At 49.3% G+C, this 25,280-nt stretch overlaps 1 protein-coding gene across 3 annotated transcripts in view; it reads left to right on the top strand.

Annotated features, from left to right (window-relative positions):
* GRID1 (glutamate ionotropic receptor delta type subunit 1) overlaps positions 1 to 25,280 on the top strand; it is a 2,731,706-nt gene that overhangs the window by 562,164 nt on the left and 2,144,262 nt on the right. The gene's annotated exons all lie outside the window — the stretch shown is intronic.

Raw genomic sequence — 25,280 nt, 5'->3', positions numbered from 1 at the left:
GTCCAGGGCCTGTAACTTAAATGGTACTAGTGGGTCTGCAGCACTGATAGTGCCACCCACTTAAGTAGCCCTCTAAACACATCTCAGGTGTGCCATTGCAGCATGTGTGAGTGTGCAATTTTAAACTGCCGTTTTAATTTGGCAAAATAAACCTTTTGCCAGGCCCAAAACTTCGGTTCTAATACTTATATGTTACACCTAGTTTTGGCCCTGGACAGCCACCCAGAAGGCAGGGTGCATTGTATTTACAACGTAGGACATCTACCTTTAGGTTTCACACATCCTGGTAGTGAAAATTCTTTAATTTGTTTTCTCTACAGCAAGGCCTACCTCTCCATGGGATAACATTAGAATTACCTTACTACAGTCTATACGTGTAATTTCCAAATGGGAATAGGTCACCAAATCATGTTTGGTGTCTCTGTAATCACAAATTACAATCTTAACATATGGTTAAGTCAGATTTTAAATTGCAATTAAAAGAAAGCCTGTTTTAGAAAGTTGGAATTCTCCTGTCTTAGCCCTTTTGGGCCTGTATCCTGTACCTGGGTTACATAACTGGGCGTAGCGGACAGTTGAGCTTTGTATATTCTTCCTAGACAGCCACACACAATAGATAGCTTTGATGTGTCTGAATGGGCCATCACTGGCAGAATGGAAGGGAAGAGCTGGGCACAGCCCCACCAACACTTGACTAGGTTGTGTCCTTCCTCCCCAGTAAGGGCTGCATTCCCCCTGTAGTTAGCCTGGAGCTAGGACAAGGAAGGTAGGATATCTGGGGTCTTCAAAGGGAAACCTCTAGAAGATTCTCACCTAATCAAGCCCAACGTGGTATAAATAATGGACCTCAGACACCACCACTTCAGTACAATTCTGGACTTGTGGATAGTCTGCCAGAAAGAAGGACTGCTGTGCTGCTACAAAGACTGCCACACTGCTGGACATCTGCCCAAAAGAACCTGCTACCATTCTCTGCTGACCTGCTTCTCTCTTGTCTGGGTTAAAAGAACTGGACCTGCACTTAATTTTGAAGGCAGGAACCCCGGAGTGACTCAAAGGGCTAGTCTGCTGTCCTCCTGATTTGATCTTTAAGGACATAAAAGACAGCCCAACCAGCTCCTGGACCTCACTGCAGTGAGTTTCTGACCCCCAGGTGGCACCTCTCAGGTCCTGGAACCCTGGTGTGGCACACAAGCTCTTAAATCAGGCTTTTGGGCTTTTCACAACCACAAATTGGACCATTTGCACTACACCAAAATGCAGCGTGAGCTGCTGCTAGCTTATCTCTTCAAACAGCAGCATTGGCAGACCACAGGGGCAGCTGACACAAGCTCCAAACCCGCTCATAAGCGATGGCCAGGATGCTCTTCAAGCCATGTCAACAAACACCAGCAATGCGATTCTTGCTCCTTGTAGCCCTCTCCAATGCGAACGGGACTCTTGGCACAAACGTGAGAAGGTAAACCTTCAGCGGAGCTAATCTGGGACTTTATCTGACTCGTGCTCCGTCGTGATTGGCCTCAACTTTGCTTTGACTGTCCAGTGCGACCAGATAGCCGTGTCTGATGTCTTCTGCTTTTAGGAGATATTTTATACCTTATTCTTTAGAAAATTCATAACACCAGTTCTACTGATTGGATTTTTGTCATTTTGGTCTAGTTTTTTTAATGACATTCGCTCTATTTTTCTAACCTCCAGTGGGATCTTTTTGTGTGGTGTTTTCACTGTTTTACAGTTTGAAGTGTTGCACAAATTCTTTACACATTGTCTCTATGTTAAGCCTGACTGCTCCGTGCCAGGCTATCAGGGGTTGAGCAAAGGTTAGTTTGGGGCTTTGTTTATGCCTTATCCTGAAAATGATTGCAGCTGCTGCTTGACCAGGGCTCATACAACAGTCAACCAACCTCCCAATTTCTTACAATAAGTGATTATAATTAAAAATGTGCAATTAAATTAAATGCTTTTGCAATAATAGAATGAGAAAACTTTCAATATGGCAAATTTAAAACTATACCAATAGCCACTGAAAACAAACAAATATATATATATATTTTTATAAAGAGCTTTTATTGATTTTGGAAGAAAAACATGTATAAGAGAAAGAAACAAACAACATGCTAATGCAATAGCAGCATGACAATTTGCTCGGACGCTGCTGTGGCCCCGGTAGGGTCCATGAAACGAGAATACAAGATTCCAATAACATGTAGATTAATACACTCAACAATACATTATGCAGGGTAGCATAAACTATGAGAGGAGCAGCATGGACGTCATTCAGTTTCAGACAGAACTCCATCCCCTCAGTTATTTGTACCTTCTGGGGGACACCCTCCAAACGGCGAGTGTGGCCCTGAGATACTAGCTGGCCAGTGCAGACTCCCATTTTCCCCAGACTCTATTGTGTTTGTTCGGGCACCCCCTTGCCTTGTACACATGTTTTTCGAACTGCGCACACCAGTCCACTCCTCGTCTCCACTCGGTGAGCGCCGGCGCTGCCCCCGCCTTCCAATTTACCATAATATCCCTTTTGGCCACCAGGCAAGCCATCCCCAGGAATGTGCCATCTGCTCTACTCAGCCCTGTCCCCTCCATGGCCCCCAGCAGAAGTGGTATGGGCACCACGTCCACTTCGGATTGCAGCACCCCAGATACCTCCCTCATAATCGCTCTCCAGTATAACTTTATAGTTGGGCAGGTCCAAACCATGAGGTAGAAGTCTGCGTCAGGGTTAGAGTAGCGGGGACAGTCTGCGGTGGATCGGAGGCCTGCCCCGAACAGTCTTTTAGGGGTGAGTTACGCTGCATGTAGATCTGCAGCACTTGTAGTCGGGATGTCATGGTCAGTGTTCGAGGGGCCATCAGCGCCTCCCTCCAATCCTCTTCTTCAATTGGGCCCACCCAACCCTCCCATCTCCGGCAGAGTCCATCCAGGGAGGCCCCGGTGTTTGTGAGTAGGGAGCGATAAATCTGGGAGATCCCCCCTTTGCCCAGTGCTCCCATTAGAACTCTTGCCTCTAGGAGGCTGTATTCCGGGATACTAACTTCCGATTGGACATTTACTAGTAAGGCGTGCCTAAGTTGCAGATATTTGTGGAATTGGATCTTATTTAACGAGTAGATTCCTTGGAGGTCCTCGAAGGACCGTATATGTGTCCCTCCCCAGACGTCGCCAAGGGTGGATATTCCGATGGTGTCCCATTTCTGGAAGCCTTCTAGTGCAGAGACTTCAGCTAGTCGCCTCCCCCGCCAGAGAGGGGTCTGCTGGGAGAGGCGGTTCCACCAGCCCGACTCCCTCTGCCCTGCTCGCCAACCCAACCCAGTCACCTCCGGGGCATCTCCAGATACCAGACCCCCGTATAGTGCATCAAATATCCCGGGATAACCCACTGTGGGGAGTTCTAGTCTATAGTCTGGGTCCAACCAACCCCCATTCAGCCAGTCATTGACCACTAACAGGTGCATTGCGAGATGGTAAAGGTAGAAGTTGGACATCCCCAACCCGCCATCATGGATATCTCTCTGGCAAGTGCTGAGGGCTAGTCTAGGGCGGGAGCCATGCCATAAGAGCTGATGCTCCATCGCCTCCAATTCTCTGAACCACTTCCGGGGCACATGGTGCGGGAGGTTTTGAAGTTCATATAGGAACCTGGGGAGTATCATCATTTTGTACAATGCTATTCTACTGAGTAGGTTGAGGGGCAGGCTCTGCCATCTCTGTAGGTCACCTTTGATTTTCTTTGTAAGTGGGGTGATATTTAGTTCCCATGCTAATTCGGGCAACAAAGCTATGTGCACGCCGAGATATTTAAAGCTGTTACGCCGGATCGGGATGTCTTGCTGCCAGTCAATGCATTCTCCTGAGGGATGCAGGGGGACCAGTAGAGATTTACCCGGGTTTAAACTCAGGCAGGAGGCCTGTGAAAAGAGGTCTAGCATCTGTAGGACTTGTGGGCCGCTTAGTGCTGGGTTTGATAGGTATATAAGGACGTCGTCCGCGTAAAGGGCTACTCGGTCCTCCGGGCTCTCAGGCCATGACCAGCCCTCAATCAGGGGGTCCTCCCTCAGTAGCTTCGCCAATGGTTCCATTGCGAGTGCGAACAGCCAAGGGGATAGTGGGCATCCTTGGCGGGTCCCGCGATCGATAGGGAACTGTTCCGAGACCACTCCATTCACCCCGTCCCGCGCAGTCAGGTTAGAGTAAAGTAGTCTCACGAGACTTCGGAACTTCGGACTGATCCCTTTGCCCAGTAGGACCCGTTCTAGATAGGTCCAATCAACGGAATCGAAGGCTTTCTCAAAATCGAGCAGTAGAAGCACCAGAGGAGACCGGGCCAGGGTCCAAGGGTGTGCTAGGGCGACTTGTAGGCGTCTGATGCAATGCCTAGTGCTGCATGCAGGCATAAATCCACATTGGTCCAGGTGTATCAATGTAGGGAGTACGGTTCTCAATCTGGAGGCTAGCACGGTCGATAGCACCTTGATTTCGGTGTTCAGGAGGGAAATGGGTCGGTATGCAGAGCATTTGCGTGATGGGGGCTGGGACTTGGGGATCACCACTATTGTGGCTTGATCAATTCCGGCAGGGAAGCAACCCTCTCTTTCGGCTTCTGTGTACATATTGAGCAGGTGGGGACTCAGGATCTCACTACATTTGTGATAGAGCTCCGCTGGTAAGCCGTCGGGGCCGGGCGTCTTGCCCGATGACAAGCTAGAGATCGCCTCTGCGATCTCTGTCAGTGTGATGGCTCCATCCAGGCTGTCTCTGGCCACCTGCGAGATGTGAGGAAGCATGATGTCGTCCAGGAGAGGGGACTCCCTTTCAGCGGTGGGTCGGGGTCTTTCTGCATATAGCTGATAATAATAAGAAGCAAAGGATTGTGCGATCTCTCTGGGCGTCTCAACGAGTGGTCCTGACCTGTCTGTGATCTCGGGAATAACTCTGTCCGCCAGCGGCCGCGTGGCCAGCCAGTGCAGGAGTTTCCCGTGTTTGTCCCCCCAGCCATAAATGCGGGCCACTGATGGTCTCCAGGTGTGTTTCGCGGCTTCCAACATCTGCTGCCTGATCTCTTCTCTAATCATAGTGAGCTGCCTCAGGGAGGAGGCCGAAGAGGCTCGTGCATTCTGTCGCTCAACACGGAGCGCTTCCGCCTCCAACTCCACTATTCGTGAGTCACAGGCACGCTCCTGGATACGCACAAGATGTTTGGCGTATCCCGTAGGGGTTGCCTTACCTGCAGCCCAGATCGTGCCTGGAGATCGGACTGATCCCAAATTCTGATCAAAGTACTGGGAGAGGTGGTTCCTAATCTCGAGGGTATACTCTTCCTCCTGCAGCTGCCATGTGTTTAGGCACCATACCGGACGCTGAGTCGGGTCAACACCCCCCCATCCGGATCCGGAGCGGCGAGTGGTCCGATACCCTGTGGGGCAGTATTTCCACCCCTGTGACCCCAGAGAGATCTACTGCAGGCACAAACACCAGGTCAATCCGGGCCTGCGACTGGTGGGCAGCTGATGTGTGCGTGTACTGTCGTTTCCTGGGGTGCCAGGTCCTCCACATCTCGCAGAGGCCCAGGTCTGCCGCCCAACCTCTCAGGCCAGATGCCCTGGCAACCCGGCTGGTCGATATGGTCCCGGAAACATCCAGTTTGGGGTCTAGGACTGAGTTAAAGTCCCCTCCTATCAGTGTAGTTCCCTGAGGGAGGTCTGCCAATACTTGACGGAGAGTGAGTAGGAAAGTGTCGAACCCAGCCGGAGGGGCGTAGGCACACACAAGATTGAGCAGCGACCCATAGAGTAGTCCGGTCACCACCACAAATCTGCCCTGTGGATCGGATCTCGTGGCACTAACCACCATAGGTAACGAGCGATGTAGTAAAATGGCAACCCCTCTAGAGTCTCTCGAAAATCCTGAGTGATAAACTAGAACCGAGCAGGTGGGTTTCTTGCAACAAGACCACTGAGGGTGCATATCTGCGCAGGGAACTGAACACTGCGGACCTCTTAATCTTGTCCAGCAGGCCGTTCACATTCCATGAGAGAACCTGGATCAACAAAGGCCATGTATGCATTGTGTTAATGTGTTGTGATGTCGGACTCCCACCCAGGGACACAGAGACAACTGTACCAAGCAAGGAAGAAAGGAAGGATATTGGCCGCTAGAGCAAGAGCAAAAACAAAAACGAAAACAAAGGAAACTTATTGAAACAACATTCCTAAACCTTAGCAAAAGCTTCAATGCCCCCAACACCCCCCCACCCCATACTTCTACCCTGGAAGCATCTGTCGCCCAACTACCCAACTAAATTGTCCCAGTCAGAGGGACTGTCACAGGAGTGGAGTTGTGGACCCCTCCATTTGGACGGATTACATGCAATTAGCTCTTGAGAGCTGCGCCCCTCGTATTAAACAGAAGGCACAACGGTAAGTGTTGATCAGATCTTGCCTCAGCACCCGCCCCACCAGGCCCGCGCTAGGCGGGGTATATCATATCCAGAACTTCCCAGCCCGTTGTGCAGAGCTGGTGCTAGTTAAGAACAGGGGACTGGCTCAGGTGGCACCCTTCCAACTCCTGCGCTGGGGCCAGGGCCACCAGAGAGTCCCCAGGGACGACATCCGACTGGGAGCAGGTCCTGGATTCAGTGTTTCTATCTAGACAGTCAATCGTGTCCCTCTGTCTTCTGCGTTGGGATCTTGTGCTTCTCCGGCCTCTTCTCGCATCCAGTCGAGGTCCGAGGTGACTCTCTGGGGGGTCCCCAGCCGGGCCTCGGGGACCCTTCCTTCTCTCAATGCCTTCCTCCGTAAGCCAGTCTCATCCCTCCTCTGGTGACTCAAAAAAATTGGCCTTTCCGGCCAAGATTACTTTTAAGCGAGCAGGAAAAAGGAGCATATACGATAGCTGCATCGCCCTGAGCTTTTGCTTAACTTGTTCATATGAACGGCGTCGGGTCTGGACCTCACGGGTGTAATCGGGGAAAATCAGGATTTTGTGGTTATCCCAGAGGAGGCCAGCGGAGTGTCTTGCTTCTTTAAGGATATTGTCTCGGTCTCTGAAATTAAGAAAGCGTGCTATCAGAGGTCTCCTGGGTCCTCCCAGAGGGGGTCGTGGAGCGAGGGCCCTGTGTGCCCGCTCAACTGCAAACCAGGGCGAGAGAGCTTGCTCCGACATCCAGGATTTGATCCAACCCTCCAGAAACTTGGATGTCTTACTGTCTTCGGCTTCCTCCGGGAAGCCAACGAAGCGTAAGTTATTTAATCTTGAGCGATTTTCAGCATCCTCAGCGCGGCGATGAAGTTCACCAGTTCGAGTTTGCAGTTGGGCTATCTTGGTCCTGAGGTCGGCCAGGTCATCTTCTCTCTGGGAGATACGGCCCTCAACCTCATTGATCCGGCCCACCGCATTTCGGAGATCCTGTCTTATAAGGCCCATGTCTTCCTTCACTTCTCCAATTTTAGTTTCCACCGCCAATTGCGATGTCTGGATTGCCTGAAGAATAGCGTTTACCCCATCTGCGGGGGGTTGCCGGACAGCATATCATCACCTCTGCGAGAGGCCGCTGGTGTGGTAAATTGATCGATTTTCTGCTGAGACGCCGGTAGTTGTTTGGTCGTTCTGTCTTTCCCTATGCTTCCTCCGTGGGTCAACCGGGCAACTCGCACAGGTAGCCTACAGCACAAATCGGGGCGCCCGCTCCCTCCAGAAACCGCCTCAAGCTGGTCCGGTCCTCATGCCATCAGGTCGCCCCCAAGGCGCAATGTCCGGGCCCCAGGCAGCCTCACGGGGCCAAAAGGGCAGTCAACACAGTTCTGCTTAGGCCACAAAAGTCCAACTCTAGGCCACAGGTCCCCGATCAGGGGTTCTTCGGCTGATGCAGGCGTCGAGGTCAGGGCCTGGGTGCCCCACCACACATTGTGCTCCGTCAGACCGCCGGTCAACCTTCTTTAAGCGCCCGTAGTTGTTCGGGGGTCAAGCATCCCCTTCTTCTTGGGGAACGTGGTCACCCGTCCGGGCGGGGGGGGTCTGAGATGTAACTGCACCTCCACCTCTCCGGGCCAAGACAGTCCCTCCTCACCTCGACCACAGGGATCCTTCAGCCGTGATCCCACTGCGGTCCGTCCCCCCGGCAGGTGGGCTAGGTCGCGTCCTGTACCCTCCGCTTAATCCTCGGCCGACCACCGCTCAAGCATCAGGTCCCTCGGCGGGGCCCAGCCCAAGGCAAGCAGGGCCGAGCAGGGCCCGGTCCTCCCGCGCGGCCCGCGGGCCATGAATAGTCACCTCGAGGTGTGGAGCGGCGGCGGGGGGAAAGGCCCCCAATGTCCCCCAACCTCTGCGCACCGCTCCAGAACATCCGACCACTGGTTCCGCACGGCCCGCGGCACCCGCCCGTAGGCTGGGGACGGCCGCAAGTGAGGTCCTTGCGTGTTAGGGCGACCTCTTCCTCTTCGTTTCACCCACAGACCGGCTGCACAGGGGAAAGTCCTGAAGGGAGGCGCGCCCCAGGGGAGGCCGCTCCCGGTCTTGGTTCAGGGCACGGCTCTGGCCGGCCGCAGCAATTGGCCACTCCCTCGGCACCGCCCAGCGGGGCAAAGAGCTCCCGCCCGGCTGCTCCGGCTGTTCAATTACGTCTCTTCGCCGCTGCCAGGGACGCACACAAGGTGCTCACGCATAGGCGTGGATCGCGGTGCGCAGCCTCGGCCAAGGCCTCTTCACCAGCGCAGTGCTCCTCACACCACTGGGGGCTCCGCCGGTAGGGGCATCCGCCGGTCGTCACCACACCTCGCGGGAGAGTTAGAGTCGGCAGCAATCACGGGCTGATGACAGAGGGGTCCAGAGCACTCTCAGAATGCGACCCCATCTTGACGCCCGAAGCCACACCCCTCAACAAACAAATATTAAAGTGGAGCTATGATTAAGTGTTGAAATGAGCTGAAACCTAATGCTTAAAAAATAAAAAGAACACTGAAATTCAAAATGTATAGTTCACTGAGTTATCTGGTGAATCCGCCATGCACTGCTTATGGTCTCACACATAACGTTACTCACAACATGTTCATAGACATCATTGATGACATCACTGATGACATCTCAAATTCCATCAAATTCCATGGCCAGTGGTTGTGTGCAGCAGGCGGAGTGGGCATCTCACCTTGCGGTGTCCAGCCACTGATGGCCCTGTGCTCAACACCCGCCCCAGGCACCTAACCCTCCTGTTTGCGTGGTCAAAAGATTTGTGCAGCTGGGGGCTTACCACCAAAAAGTAGTGAAACTGTGAAATTGTATGGAGTTTCACAAAGCATTGGAGTTTCACAACACCTGCACTGAATCTATTTTGCAAGTGAAATTCCACCACAGACAGGCTTTGCACATTTTTTATTTCAGTTGAATTTTCCACTACACGCTAATAGTAACAAACATTTGCTATATCACTTTTTATCACACCCACTACTGCTATTCATTATTTGTTGTTCTTGTCTTAAATGCTTAATTTTTATTGGTGTATTTTGTGAAATATCCCTCCTTTGTGTTCTCTCCCAGGGGATTTCACTAAATGAACTTTTTTTTTTGGCCATCACACTACATCACTCTTTCTCCTGTTACAGCGTATGATGACCCCTCCTCCGGTTTTAGTTTGCCTTTCAGCCTAGCCGCGATCCTTTCCAGACATTTCATTGAAAAAAAAGCCACACTGCAGGGGATGCCCTTGTGGAGTACCCTCAGGCACCTCATATTACCTTCCTTAAGCCATCTCACATCCGTCAGAGGTCGGAAAAAAATTTTGTTTGGCACCAGATTGAGCAAAATGCAGGAAAATGCAGAACCGAGGGCGAGGGCATGACACATGGCTTTACAGCTCTCCTTTATTTCTCATACCCATGTTGTTTTACTACTTGCAAAAAATGAAGAATTCCTAAGGGACGGAGCCAGTGGAAAACACGTGCAACCTTGACTTCCAGAAAAGTACTGCAACCAGTACTAAAACGGAAGACTACAAATGGCTACCAGGATTCACCCTGTGGTAAAATTTGGCTTGTTAGATATAATATGCTTTTGGAGCCATGAAACCTTTGAGAAAAGACACGAGAAAGAGAACAGCACCATCTATCTATCTATCTATCTATCTATCTATCTATCTATCTATCTATCTATCTATCTATCTATCTATCTATCAATTTAAATTAAACATTTGTCTTTTCAGTGAAAACACAAACACACATATTTAAAAACATACATATATTTCACAATAGTGAGCACCACTGTGTAGTTAGGCATGAGTCAGAGATTCCATAAGAAGAGTTTTTTGTTTTGCTAATAACTTTGGTGGCATTTGACAAATCATGAGGACACTTACTAAAAAATAGTCCATTCACCTATGCTCCTTCCTGGAAAGTTTTGGGACACTCTGTTAAGCCAGGCTCGAAGAAATGGAGGTTCCGAAACACTTCTTCCCCGTGCACCTGTCACAGGGAAAATTAGACAATGATACAGAAACAAATATTGAATAGAATTACACCAGATTTGGCAGAAAGCTAGATCTTTAATCAGAAAGCATGTTTCTTTTGATTTGGTGTAGTTCTGGTCAGGCAGTTGATAGAAACTAAGGTTGAAAAGTTATAGGTATCATTCCTTGTGGGACTCCCACATGACTCCCTTGTGACCATGCAACAAAATAAAGCATTTTGATTTGCTGGACCTGCGCAAGTCACATGGGTTATAGCAATCTGATTGACGGCCACACCATGAAGGAAATTGTTGTGCCATTACAGGATCTGGGGATTCAATTCCTGAGTTCTGAGAAACAAATTAAAAAAAAAACAATAAAAGGGGCACTACAGGGATACCATTACCCTAGCCCTTGTGTGGGGTTCACACAGTGACAAAATTTGAAAACATATTGTGGATTCATGATGGTCCCATGGCATTTTCATGGAAACTAGCACACCCCCTGTGTGGATTCCCGTAGGAAGGACCCCCAAAGAATTTAGGAAAAAAGAAAATGAAGGTGGGGGATCAAAGCTTGTATGCAGCATGGGGGGATTCTACTAAGCATAGTCAGCTCTCATTGCACAGACTGTACATTGAGACCACTCCTTTCAGACACTCAAGTCCTATTAGTTGGGCATGGCACTACTATACACAGTCAGTGCTCAGTGTGCTGACTGTGTGTAGAGCCCACTCCCTTCAGAGACACAAGCCCCATTAGATGGGCAAGTGCCTTCAACGCACAATCTGCACTCCCAATTAGGTAGGTAAGCTCCTACTGCATTTGTGCTCAGTTTCTAGACTGTGTGTAGAGACCACTCCCTCCAGCCATCTAAGCCATTTTTAGGTGGGCAAGCCTTTAGGGTGCACAGTAAGTGCTCAGCGAACAGACTGTGCTTAAGTCACACTTCCTCCAGAGGCACAAGTACCTTTAGGAGTACAAGGCCCTATTAACCACAGTCTGAACTCAGTTTGCAGTCTGCATAGAACCCACTACATGCAGACATGCAAAACCCCTTAGGTTTAAGTGAGCAAGTCTCTACTGCACACAATCTGCGCTCAGTTTGCAGGCTGTTCATAGAACCTACTCCCTTCAGAGTCCCAATCCCTTTTAGGTGGGAAAGCCAGTAATGCTTACAGTCAGTGTTCAGTGTGCAAACTGTACATCATTCCCAATTCCTTCAGAGCCCCAAGACCCATTAGTTTGATAAAGCCCTATTATGCACAATGTGGGTCAGTCGGCACACTGTGTACAGTGCGCACCCTCTCCAGATACAAACCTCATTTGTTGTGCAAGTCCCTACTTTGCACAGCCTGCACTCTCTGTGCAGACTGCAGAGAGCCCACTCTCTCCAGGCACCTAAGCCCAATTAGGTGGGTAAGCCACTACAACACAAAGAGACTGTGCACTTTGTGCAGTTCTTCACAGATAGCTCACTCCCTCCACATGCTCAGGTTTCCCTAAGCAGCAAAGGGCCTACTACCTACAGTAAGTAATGTTAGTAATATTTTACTTTATGCGAAAACCCTCCAGAAATTCTCTGAAAAAACAGTAACGAACATTAGTATAGTGAATGATGTCATCAATAATGTTATTTGAGATGTCAACAGTGATATCGTCAAGGATGTCATTGAACATGTTATGAGCTATGTAGTATTCAAGGTCATAAGCAGTGCATGGCGGGGGTGCAAGTTATAGTTAGCTCAGTAAACTATAACTGGCGAATTTCAATGCTGTTGTTCTTTATTTTTGACTAACAATTTCAACTAACTTTAGCCTTTGTTTTTTTCAGTGAAGCCCTATGTTTTTTTAACGTACAGTAAGATATTATTACCTGACCTAAATGTAACATTACTTAACCTTTTTTTGTTTCAGTTAATTTGTAGAGTTCTTAAATGTAAAGGATCTAATTACTATCACCCATTATTATAACTTCACATAACCCATCTTGTTTTCAGTGAAAATACATATGTCATATTGCAGCGATCAAGATGGGTGCAGTGGTTTCCATGAAACGTGTCTTCCCAGCAGTGAATTTCTGTTTTGATATTGTATGCTGGTACCTTATGTCATGGGGTCCAGACAGAGCCTTTGGCTTCGGTAGTGAGGCTGACCTGACAAAGCTGCTGTTGATGGAGCATGAACAACGAGTTGGATATTACTGCATCCCTTGCCACTACATCTCCTGGCACTCAATTCGCTCCTCTACTCGCCTGACAATATATTTAGGGGTGTGCAAAGTTAGAGTATTTTTTTTTTCGTGTAACTGTGCAAAATTACAGCAGGTTTAAGCATAATTACTAAAAGCAAATCCAACATTCAAGCTATATTTTATTGCTAAATGCATCCTCATGTCAATTTTTAATAGAAGGTGCATTTAAGCAAGAGAACCAGGAAGAAGAGCCGCTCACTTGCTGTTGCTCCTGTGTGTTTACAGTAAATATTTTTCATGAATTACCATGAACTGTGGCACTCAGTGTAATTTGTACTGTGAATGGTGCATAATTATGCGAACAGAATTTCAGGAATTTGCCTTAACATAACACAAAATTCCTGAAATTACATGAATTTCGATGGCACGATTTACATTTTGCCTAGCCTAATCAGGGGGAGACCACCAAACTTGTCTTTTTTAGTTTCAATTATCTTTAACCCCTTATTAATTAAATAACCCTTCACCTGTTTTGTATAACATACATTTGAGAATGTAGTGTCAGACGTTGTTATGGAGATGAAATAGTGGTTAAGCTATGTAGTGGGATTGTTTCAAAGGATGTGCTTCCCGATTACTTTTCTCGACAGCAATAGTCCCTGAGCCAGGACACATTATGAATGGTTGAATTCCTGGCATGAGTCTTGTGTGAGAGTTCTCCTTCCAATGTGAATTTTCTTCCGAATTACCTACGTGAACAATGTTTGCACTGGCCATCCTCACAGTCATAGAAAGCGATTTGGCAGTTCAGCCAAACATGACTTTGCATTTGACAGCTAGTGTCACTTAAAGTGTTTCTTAAACTGCTACCTACTGCTAGTATTAAAAATTGTAGCAAAGCAACCACGAGACACTCGCAAAAAGAAAGAACTTCCAGAGATAGTGTTAGAAATGGGGTTTTTGGTTGGCAGTCAGGTTACCCTCTGTCCAAGCAAAAGCCCTCACTCTAGTCAGGGTAAGTCACACACTATCCAAGATTAGCCTGTGCCCACCCTCTGGTAGCTTGGCACGAGCAGTCAGGCTTAACTTAGAAGGCAATGTGTAAAGTATTTGTGCAATAAATCATACAATACCACCATATAGCACCACAAAAATACACCACACAGTGCTTAGAAAAATATATAATATTTATCAGGATAATTGTAGGTCAAAAAGAATAAAGTTGCAATGGAAAATTGTAGAAATATCACAGGAAAGTGATATAAAGTGTCTTAAGTCTTTAGAATGTAACAAAAGTCTCTTTCAAGCACAAGTACCTGGTTAGGAGTGGAAAATCTCCTCAGAGGGCCACAGGAGAAGAGATGCGTGGAAAAAGGGTGTGTGCGTCGATTTCTCTTCAGCACACAAAGACTTGCGTCGTTCTTTTCCACGCGGGGAAGTCAGGCGTCGTTTTCCGGCGCGCAGACAGTCTCTTTTCGTGGATCGCGGGGATTACCAGATGTCCCGGGTCTGTGCGTGGATTCTCCGACTTGTTTTCCGGCTGCGCGTCGTTCTGCGGGGCTGCGCGTCGAAGTTTCGATCTCACGGTAGGCGTCGCGTCGATTTCTCCTTGGAAGTCGGGCGGCGTTGTCCTTGCGAGGCCGTGCGTCGAAATTTTGGTCTCACGGCAGGCGTCGCGTCGATTTCTCCTCGGAAGTCGGGCGGCGTTGTCCTTGCGAGGCCGTGCGTCAAAGTTTCGCACTCACGGTAGGCGTCGCGTCGATTTGTCCTGGAAAGTCGGGCGGCGTTGTCCTTGCGAGGTTGTGCGTCGAAGTCTCGATCGTCCCGAGGGCGTCGCGTTGATCAGCGTCGGTGTGCGGCGTTTTTCTCGCTGCAAAACAAGCTGTGCGTCGAAATTTTCGGCGCACGGAGCGTCCAAGTGAAAGGAAGAAGTCTTTTTGGTCCTGAGACTTCAAGGAACAGGAGGCAAGCTCTATCCAAGCCCTTGGAGAGCACTTTCACAGCCAGACAAGAGTTCAGCAAGGCAGCAGGGCAACAGCAAGGCAGCAGTCCTCTGTAGAAAGCAGACAGGTGAGTCCTTTGAGCAACCAGGCAGTTCTTCTTGGCAGGATGTAGTTTCTGGTTCAGGTTTCTTCTCCAGCAAGTGTCTGATGAGGTAAGGCAGAGGCCCTGTTTTATACCCAAATGTGCCTTTGAAGTGGGGGAGACTTCAAAGAGTGGCTAAGAAGTGCACCAGGTCCCCTTTCAGTTTACTCCTGTCTGCCAGGGTCCCAGTAGGGGGTGTGGCAGTCCTTTGTGTGAGAGCAGGCCCTCCACCCTCCCAGCCCAGGAAGACCCATTCAAAATGCAGATGTATGCAAGTGAGGCTGAGTACCCTGTGTTTGGGGATTGTCTGAGTGAATACACAAGGAGCTGTCAACCAAGCCCAGCCAGACGTGGATTGTAAGGCACAGAAGGATTTAAGTGCAAAGAAATGCTCACTTTCTAAAAGGGGCATTTCTAGAATAGTAATATTAAATCCGACTTCACCAGTCAGTAGGACTTTGTATTACCATTCTGGCCATACTAAATATGACCTCCCTGCTCCTTTCAGATCAGCAGCTGCCACTTCAACAGTGTATGAGGGCAGCCCTAATGTTAGCCTATGAAGGGAGCAGGCCTCTCAGTAGTGTGAAAACGAATTTAGGAGTTTTACACTACCAGGACATATAACTACACAGGTACATGTCCTGCCTTTTACCTACACAGTACCCTGCCCTAGGGGTTACCTAGGGCACACCTTAAGGGTGACTTATATGTAGAAAAAGGGGAGTTCTAGGCTTGGCAAGTACTTTTCAATGCCAAGTCGAGGTGGCAGTGAAACTGCACACACAGGTCTTGCAATGGCAGGCCTGAGACAAGGAAAAAGGGGCTACTTAAGTGGGTGGCACAACCAGTGCTGCAGGCCCACTAGTAGCATTTAATTTACCAGCCCTATGCACATAAAGTGCACCTTACTAGGGACTTATAAGTAAATTAATAGTCCAATCAGGTATGATTCCAGGTTACCATGTTTTAAGGGAGAGAGCATATGCACTTTAGCACTGGTTAGCAGTGGTAAAGTGCGCAGAGTCTATAAACCAGCAAAAACAGTGTCCAAAAAAATGGAGGGAGGCAGGCAAAAAGTTAGGGGTGACTACCCTAAGGCTGTCAGGTATAACATGTGTCCCCCCCAGCTGAAAGTGGGGAGAGCTACCCGACCTCCTGGGAGCTCTCATCGCTAAGGCGGAAGTACCTGGAGAGACCATCAGCATTGGCGTGGTCAACCCCTGGGCGATGTTCCACCGTAAAGTCCATCCCCTGTAGGGAAATGGACCACCTCAAGAGTTTTGGATTCTCACCCCTCATCTGCATGAGCCATCTGAGGGGCCTGTGGTCTGTCTGAACCCGGAAGTGAGTCCCAAACAGGTAGGGTCTTAGCTTCTTCAGTGCCCAGACCACAGCAAAAGCTTCTCGTTCAATAGCACTCCACCTCTGTTCCCGTGGTAATAGTCTTCTGCTAATAAAGACTACCAGTTGATCTCTGCCCTCCTCATTCAGCTGTGCTAGGACTGCCCTATGCCATGCTCTGAAGCGTCTGTCTGCACGATAAATTCCTGGGAGTAGTCAGGGGCCATGAGTACGGGGGCCGTGCACATGGCTTCCTTCAGGGCGTCAAAGGCTTTCTGACAAGCCTCTGTCCAATTCACCAACCTAGGTTGCTTCTTGGAAGTGAGTTCTGTCAAGGGTGTTACAATGGTACCATAGCCCTTGACAAATCGGCGGTAGTATCCTGTGAGGCCTAGAAAGGCTCTCACCTCCGTCTGTGTTCGGGGTGGTTGCCAGGCCTTGATAGTTTCAATCTTGGCCTGGAGTGGCTGCACCTTGCCACCACCCACTAGGTGTCCTAAGTACACCACGGAACCCTGCCCAATCTGGCACTTACTGGCCTTGATGGTCAGGCCTGCCTGTTGCAGGGCCTGAAGCACCTCCTTGAGGTGAAGCAGGTGTTCCTCCCAGCTGGAACTGTAGACAGCTATGTCATCCAGGTAGGCTGCACAGAAGGCATCCTTGCCAGCTAGGACCCCGTTAACCAACCGTTGGAAGGTAGCGGGGGCATTTTTCAACCCAAACGGCATCACCCGGAACTGGTAATGGCCATCCGGGGTTGAAAATGCGGATCTTTCCTTGGCCCCCTCAGTTAGGCCGATCTGCCAGTACCCTGAAGTAAGACCAAACGTACTCAGGAACTGGGCAGCGCCTAGCCTGTCCACGAGCTCATCAGCTCGGGGGATGGGGTGAGCATCCGTCCGTGTGACTGAGTTGAGACCCCGGTAGTCCACACAGAACCGGAGTTCTGGCTTCGCACCGGGGGCAGTAGCCTTAGGGACCAATACCACTGGGCTGGCCCAGGGACTACTGGATTTCTCAATGACCCCTAGAGTCAACATCTTGGAGACCTCCTCCTTGATGCTGGCCTTCACCTTATCCGACAACCTGTAAATTTTGTTTTTCACAGGGAGACTGTCACCGGTGTCAATATCATGAACACAGAGGTGGGTCAGCCCAGGAGTAAGGGAGAACAGGGGGGAGAACTGCTCCAACAGCTCATAACAGTCTCCTTTCTGATTTAGAGTCAGGGAGTCAGACAGAATGACCCCGCTTACTGACCCATCACCTTCTTAGGCAGAGAGGAGGTCGGGGAGAGGTTCACTCTCCTCTTCCGTTCCTTCATCTGTGACCAGAAGCATGTTGATCTCCGACCTCTCAAAATGAGCTTTTAGTCGGTTCACATGGAGCACCCTTAGGGGATTCCTAGGGGTTTTGAGGTCCACTAGGTAAGTGGCCTCCCCTTTCCGCTCCTTTATTTCAAATGGGCCAGACCAGCGGTCCTGGAGAGCTCTGGGCTCTACTGGCTCCATTACCCACACTTTGTCTCCAGGTTGAAACTCTACCAGGGTGGTCTTCTGGTCATACCATTGTTTCATCACCTCTTGACTGGCCTCAAGGTTATCTTGGGCTTCTTTCCAGAAGCGGGTCATCTGGTTGCGGAGGGCCAACATATAGCTGACCACATCCTGAGGGGGTGTCTTTGGAGCTTTCTCCAATCCCTCCTGGACAATGCTTAAGGGTCCCCTGACAGGGTACCCATAAAGAAGTTCAAAGGGACTGAACCCTACCCCTCTCTGGGGGACCTCTCTGTAAGCAAAGAGAAGGCATGGTAAGAGGACGTCCCACTTACGCCTCATGGCCTCAGGGAGGCCACCAATCATGCCTTTCAGGGTCTTGTTGAATCTCTCCACAAGACCATTCGACTGGGGGTGATAGGGTGTGGTGAACTTGTAAGTTACACCACACGCATCCCACAGAGACTTCATGTATGCAGACATGAAGTTAGTGCCTCTGTCAGACACTATTTCCTTGGGGAATCCCACACGGGTAAATATCCCCATCAGGGTTCTGGCCACCACCGGTGCAGTTACTGTCCTCAGAGGGATTGCCTTTGGGTAACGGGTGGCATGGTCCACCAAAACCAGGATGAACCTGTTGCCTAAGGCAGTTTTGGGGTCCAAGGGACCAACAATGTCGATGCCCACCCTTTCAAAGGGGGTGCCAACGACAGGAAGTGGAATCAGGGGGGTTTTAACCCTTTTTCCTGCTTTACCACTGGCCTGGCAGGTAGGACAGGATCTGCAGAACTTGTCTGAGTGTGTCCTCATTTTGGGCCAATAAAAGTGGGTGACAAGCCTGTTAAAGGTCTTGCCCTGCCCCAAATGTCCTGCCAGGGGAATGTCGTGAGCCAGACCCAGTAGGAAGGTTCGGTAACATTGGGGGACCACCAGCACACGTGCTGCCCCAAAGCCCGGAACCTTAGGCTCACTGTAGAGGAGATCATTCTCCCAATATAGGTGGTGATCGCCAGAGGCGTCGCCGGCTGCCTGGTTTGAGGCTTGTTTCCTCAAACCTTCTAGAGTGGGACATTCTTTCTGCGCCTTGCAGAATTCCTCCCTGGTGGGTCCACCCTCAACTTGCCAGCCAGCAAGCTCAGGTAAGTCACCTAGGGCGGCAATGTCTTCCCCAGTTGGCTCGGAAGCCTCCTCCTCAGGAGCCCCGTCAGCCACTGTGGGAACAGCTGGGGCCGGTTTCCCGCACCCCTGGTCCCTCCTCCTGGCAGCTCTCTGGGCCATCGTTCCAGGCTCCAGATGCCCTTGACTTCCCTCTCGGTCAGCCATGGACCGTGTGGTCATGCAGACCCACTCAGGTAACCCTAACATCTCCAGGTGAGACCTGAGCTCCACTTCTTTCCAAGCAGTGTGCTCAAGGTCATTGCCTAACAGACAATCTACAGGCATGGCAGGACTCACAGCTACTTTCAGAGTACCAGAGACCCCCCCCCACTCAAAGGGAACCAGAGCCACCGGTAGGTGACTCTCGCGATTGTCAGCGACTCTGACCTGGTGGAATGCATTAGGTACTATCTGCTCTGCTGACACCAGCTGACTCTTGATAGTAGTCATACTGGCTCCTGTGTCACGAAGAGCCTCCACCCTCTGCCCATCAATGGTGACCCACTGCCGGTACTTGGAAGTATTTCTGGGCATGTGGGCCTTGGGCACCATTTCTCCTTCTCCCAGGGACACTAGGGAAATCTCTACCTGCTCCCCAAAGCTAGTTGGGTCCATCTCCCCCCGAGTGCTACACTAGTCAACCCAGGTGCCTGTCTGGTAGTGGACGGTGCCCTCTTGGGACACTGTGGATCGCCTTTGTAGTGACCATATTGGTAACACTCCATGCATTTGGGGCTAGATTTTCCTGACTTGTCAAATGTCCCTGGCTTTTTCCCAAATTTGGAAAAGGAAGGGTTGCCACCCCCTCCCTGGGAATTCTTTTGGGGGCCTTTAGAGAGTTCCTTATCTGTAAGTTTATCTCCCCCCTCTTTCTTCTGTTGGGAACCCTGACCACCTTTGTGGGAGTCCCCCCCAGGTACCTTTTTGGACACTCTGGTGCTAACCCAGAGGTCCGCCTCCTCAGCAAGCTTCCTGGGATCAGTCAGCTTACTATCCACTAGGTGCTGGCGCAAATCTGTATAAGTAACATTAAGCATATGCTCTCTCAGGATCAAGTCATATAAACCTTTATAATCTGCTACTTTGTTGCCCCGCACCCATCCATTCAGTGCCTTACTAGAGAAATCAAAGAAATCTACCCATGTTTGTGTGGTTTGTTTGGTGCTGTCCCTGAACCTCTGACGGTATCCCTCAGGGGTCAGCCCAAACTTGGCAAGTAAAGTGGCTTTCTGGAGTGGGTATGTGTTTTGATCCGGTGGATCCAATGTGAGAAGTGTGTCCCTCCCCAATGGCGGCACATAACCCCACATAGCTACCCCCCATTGCCCTTCAGGAACCTCAGGAGCCCTTAGTGCAACTTCATAAGCAGCTAACCATTTATCTATGTCATCTCCCACCACAAAACTGGGCACCACATTTTTGGGTATACGAACCTTCTTTTCTCCAGCAGGTCCTGTCTGTATGCTGCCACCATTATTGCTGGATTCAGACTGTCTTGCCTTGATCTCCAGCTCCTTGAGACTCAGTTCATGAGCCAACAATAGTTTCTTTTCAACCAGAGCTCTTTCAGCTTCCACTTGTTTGGCTGCTCTTTCAGCTTCTGCTTGTTTGGCTGCCCTTTCAGCTTCTGCTTGAATCTGTTTGGCTGTTCTTTCAGCTTCAATCTGTTTGGCTGCTCTTTCAGCCTCAGCTTGTTTGGCTTCTCTTTCTGCCCTCCTCTCCTCCTGTTGCGCCTCAATTTTCAGTTTTGCCATTTGCAATTGGAACTCCCTTTCCTCTCTCCTTTCCTCTGCGGTCAGGCTTTGCATGGAGACACTGCTCCCTGGTCTGGAAGGGTGCACAATTGCAGTGGTAACACCATCCATAGATAGTGAAAATCCTTCTGAGGGGCCATTTTCTGGCTCCCCTTCCTCATCATCCTCTAAATGGGCTTCTGCCCAGGCCCTCAGCGCCACTTGAAAGTCCTCCTTTCTGGAGGCCCCTTGGGTGGGTACCCTTAATGCCCTGCAGAATCCTCTTAGTTGTTTGACCGTGTATGTATCCAACTGGACTAGGTCAAAGTCCCCTGTCTGAGACCCAGTCAGAGACATGTTGAGTGAGGATTTAGTTTTTGAAAATTGTCAGGAAAAAAACGGATTTTCAAAAAGAGATAAAAACCAAGTTGACCTTCAACTGTGGGTAGGTAGTGAAATACTTAGCTACTGTATGTCACTGCACAAATACAAGTCCTATCCTCACCGCTGATCACCAATGTTAGAAATGGGGTTTTTGGTTGGCAGTCAGGTTACCCTCTGTCCAAGCAAAAGCCCTCACTCTAGTCAGGGTAAGTCACACACTATCCAAGATTAGCCTGTGCCCACCCTCTGGTAGCTTGGCACGAGCAGTCAGGCTTAACTTAGAAGGCAATGTGTAAAGTATTTGTGCAATAAATCATACAATACCACCATATAGCACCACAAAAATACACCACACAGTGCTTAGAAAAATATATAATATTTATCAGGATAATTGTAGGTCAAAAAGAATAAAGTTGCAATGGAAAATTGTAGAAATATCACAGGAAAGTGATATAAAGTGTCTTAAGTCTTTAGAATGTAACAAAAGTCTCTTTCAAGCACAAGTACCTGGTTAGGAGTGGAAAATCTCCTCAGAGGGCCACAGGAGAAGAGATGCGTGGAAAAAGGGTGTGTGCGTCGATTTCTCTTCAGCACACAAAGACTTGCGTCGTTCTTTTCCACGCGGGGAAGTCGGGCGTCGTTTTCCGGCGCGCAGACAGTCTCTTTTCGTGGATCGCGGGGATTACCAGATGTCCCGGGTCTGTGCGTGGATTCTCCGACTTGTTTTCCGGCTGCGCGTCGTTCTGCGGGGCTGCGCGTCGAAGTTTCGATCTCACGGTAGGCGTCGCGTCGATTTCTCCTTGGAAGTCGGGCGGCGTTGTCCTTGCGAGGCCGTGCGTCGAAATTTTGGTCTCACGGCAGGCGTCGCGTCGATTTCTCCTCGGAAGTCGGGCGGCGTTGTCCTTGCGAGGCCGTGCGTCAAAGTTTCGCACTCACGGTAGGCGTCGCGTCGATTTCTCCTGGAAAGTCGGGCGGCGTTGTCCTTGCGAGGTTGTGCGTCGAAGTCTCGATCGTCCCGAGGGCGTTGCGTTGATCAGCGTCGGTGTGCGGCGTTTTTCTCGCCGCGAAACAAGCTGTGCGTCGAAATTTTCGGCGCACGGAGCGTCCAAGTGAAAGGAAGAAGTCTTTTTGGTCCTGAGACTTCAAGGAACAGGAGGCAAGCTCTATCCAAGCCCTTGGAGAGCACTTTCACAGCCAGACAAGAGTTCAGCAAGGCAGCAGGGCAACAGCAAGGCATCAGTCCTCTGTAGAAAGCAGACAGGTGAGTCCTTTGAGCAACCAGGCAGTTCTTCTTGGCAGGATGTAGTTTCTGGTTCAGGTTTCTTCTCCAGCAAGTGTCTGATGAGGTAGGGCAGAGGCCCTGTTTTATACCCAAATGTGCCTTTGAAGTGGGGGAGACTTCAAAGAGTGGCTAAGAAGTGCACCAGGTCCCCTTTCAGTTTACTCCTGTCTGCCAGGGTCCCAGTAGGGGGTGTGGCAGTCCTTTGTGTGAGAGCAGGCCCTCCACCCTCCCAGCCCAGGAAGACCCATTCAAAATGCAGATGTATGCAAGTGAGGCTGAGTACCCTGTGTTTGGGGTGTGTCTGAGTGAATGCACAAGGAGCTGTCAACCAAGCCCAGCCAGACGTGGATTGTAAGGCACAGAAGGATTTAAGTGCAAAGAAATGCTCACTTTCTAAAAGTGGCATTTCTAGAATAGTAATATTAAATCCGACTTCACCAGTCAGTAGGACTTTGTATTACCATTCTGGCCATACTAAATATGACCTCCCTGCTCCTTTCAGATCAGCAGCTGCCACTTCAACAGTGTATGAGGGCAGCCCTAATGTTAGCCTATGAAGGGAGCAGGCCTCTCAGTAGTGTGAAAACGAATTTAGGAGTTTTACACTTCCAGGACATATAACTACACAGGTACATGTCCTGCCTTTTACCTACACAGCACCCTGCCCTAGGGGTTACCTAGGGCACACCTTAAGGGTGACTTATATGTAGAAAAAGGGGAGTTCTAGGCTTGGCAAGTACTTTTCAATGCCAAGTCGAGGTGGCAGTGAAACTGCACACACAGGTCTTGCAATGGCAGGCCTGAGACAAGGAAAAAGGGGCTACTTAAGTGGGTGGCACAACCAGTGCTGCAGGCCCACTAGTAGCATTTAATTTACCAGCCCTATGCACATAAAGTGCACCTTACTAGGGACTTATAAGTAAATTAATAGTCCAATCAGGTATGATTCCAGGTTACCATGTTTTAAGGGAGAGAGCATATGCACTTTAGCACTGGTTAGCAGTGGTAAAGTGCGCAGAGTCTATAAACCAGCAAAAACAGTGTCCAAAAAAATGGAGGGAGGCAGGCAAAAAGTTAGGGGTGACTACCCTAAGGCTGTCAGGTCTAACAGATAGGGTTGCATAGACTCTATTGCCCTCTAAGGTGGAACCAAATAACTATTTCTGTGCTTTCTGGACTGAATTATAACTGCATAGTGTACCCTTAATGCTTCCATCAGAACGGATACTGGATTACTAATATTCACTTTTTTGTAGACAAGCAGAGAACAAAATAGAAACCAATCACGTCTCTGAAAGGTCATCTGTAAAAGCAGCTGTACTATTTACCAGTGAACTAATAAAAAATTAATCAAGTTCAGACATTGAGAAAGGCAAAAAGTTGTAAACCTTTGATTGCCTCATGTTTCCATCAGAAGCATCACAGTGAATGTTCAGGAAGATAAATTGAGCAACTTATAGCACATCCACATTTTAGCTCTGGCATTAGTCAAGTCTTTTTGATTTTATAACGCTATATGAATAATATTCTTATTTTAGGAGCTTTCGGCCCACTCTCTTCATCCACTGGTCTGTTGTTGCATCATTCACATTTTCTTTCACCCTTTGCTATTTACTGCATAGGGCAGTGGGCCAGCCCACTTCACTCATTGGATTACTTTACTGTGAGTGACAACAGTATGCCCTTTCACAATGAGAACACCCAAAATAAAGTAGCTCCCTTCAGTGACAGTGACTACTACGGCAATGGATGCTTTTCGAGACCAAAAATATATTTTTGCACCTAGTCATTTTTTTAGATAGGTGAGGGCCTGGAAGCATCCCCATCATTAAAGGTACGCAAAAAAAAAGAAAGAAAAAAGAAAGCAAGTATTGAACAAACCAATAGGCTGTCAGTCAACACATAACCTATTGACTTTGCTAATACTTCTTAAGAACTGCTGTGATAAAACTGGTCAGCGTCACCAAGGGGTATGCTTGAAACACTTTTATTATAAGAGGTAGTGAGAGGGCTACTGTGAACTCGTTCAGTCTCTGTCATTCCTATCTCTTCTGATCAGGCTTCCATCACTGCCCCTGCACTTGGCTGTATATCTTCAATTCACAAGTAGATTAGACTATATACCATGACTCCATAATCTGCACTGATGGATTTTTTTGTACATTCTTTCCTTGAACTTACTGGCGGGGCTGTATGCTTTGTCCTTGCTCTGGTTACTTAACTATCCTTTCTCTGTTTCCATGATGATTGGGCTCTACACTCTGTCCTTGGAGATCATTCTGCAAAACTTGCCTTTTGATGGGTGATTGGACTTAGGGTCATATTTATACTCCGTTTGCGCCGGAATTGCATCGTTTTTTTTTACACAATTCCGACGCAAAACTAACTCCATTTTTATACTTTGGCGTTAGACGCGTCTAGCGCCAAAGTCCATGGAGTTAGCGTCATTTTTTAGCGTGGACACCTACTTTGCGTTAATTATATGCAAGGTAGGCGTTCCCGTCTAAAAAATCGACTCCGAGGCATGTGCGTCGGATTTATACTCCCGGGCAAAATTCACGCCCGGGAGTGGGCGGGTAAAAAAAAATGACGTACGGCCGCTTCTGCGCCGTTTTTTAGCGCCTGCAAAAGGCAGGCGTTAAGGGACCTGTGGGCTCTGAAGGAGCCCAGAGGTGCCCTCCCATGCCCCCAGGGACACTCCCTGTCACCCTTGCCCACCCCAGGAGGACACCCAAGGCTGGAGGGACCCATCCCAGGGACATTAAGGTAAGTTCAGGTAAGTGTTTTTTTGTATTTTTTTTGTGGCATAGGGGGGCCTGATTGGTGCCCCCCTACATGCCACTATGCCCAATGACTATGCCCAGGGGACATAAGTCCCCTGGGCATGGCCATTGGGCAAGGGGGCATGACTCCTGTCTTTGCTAAGACAGGAGTCATTTCTATGGGGGTTGGGAGTGAAACAAAATGGCGCAAATCGGGTTGAGGCGAAAAAATTGCCTCAACCTGACTTGCCCCATTTCTTGACGCCCAAGCCCCATATCCCCCTACGCCGGCGCTGTCTGGTGTACGTCGTTTTTTTTAACGCACACCAGACGGCGCCGGCGGCTAACGCCAGCTAACGTCATTCAATAAATACGGCGCCCGCATGGCGCTTCAGAAT

Source organism: Pleurodeles waltl, chromosome 6 (assembly GCF_031143425.1).
Source record: "Pleurodeles waltl isolate 20211129_DDA chromosome 6, aPleWal1.hap1.20221129, whole genome shotgun sequence".
Lineage (NCBI taxonomy): Eukaryota > Metazoa > Chordata > Amphibia > Caudata > Salamandridae > Pleurodeles > Pleurodeles waltl.
The sequence above is the reverse complement of the archived record's forward strand: the minus strand, read 5'-3'. Positions and strand labels throughout refer to the sequence as shown.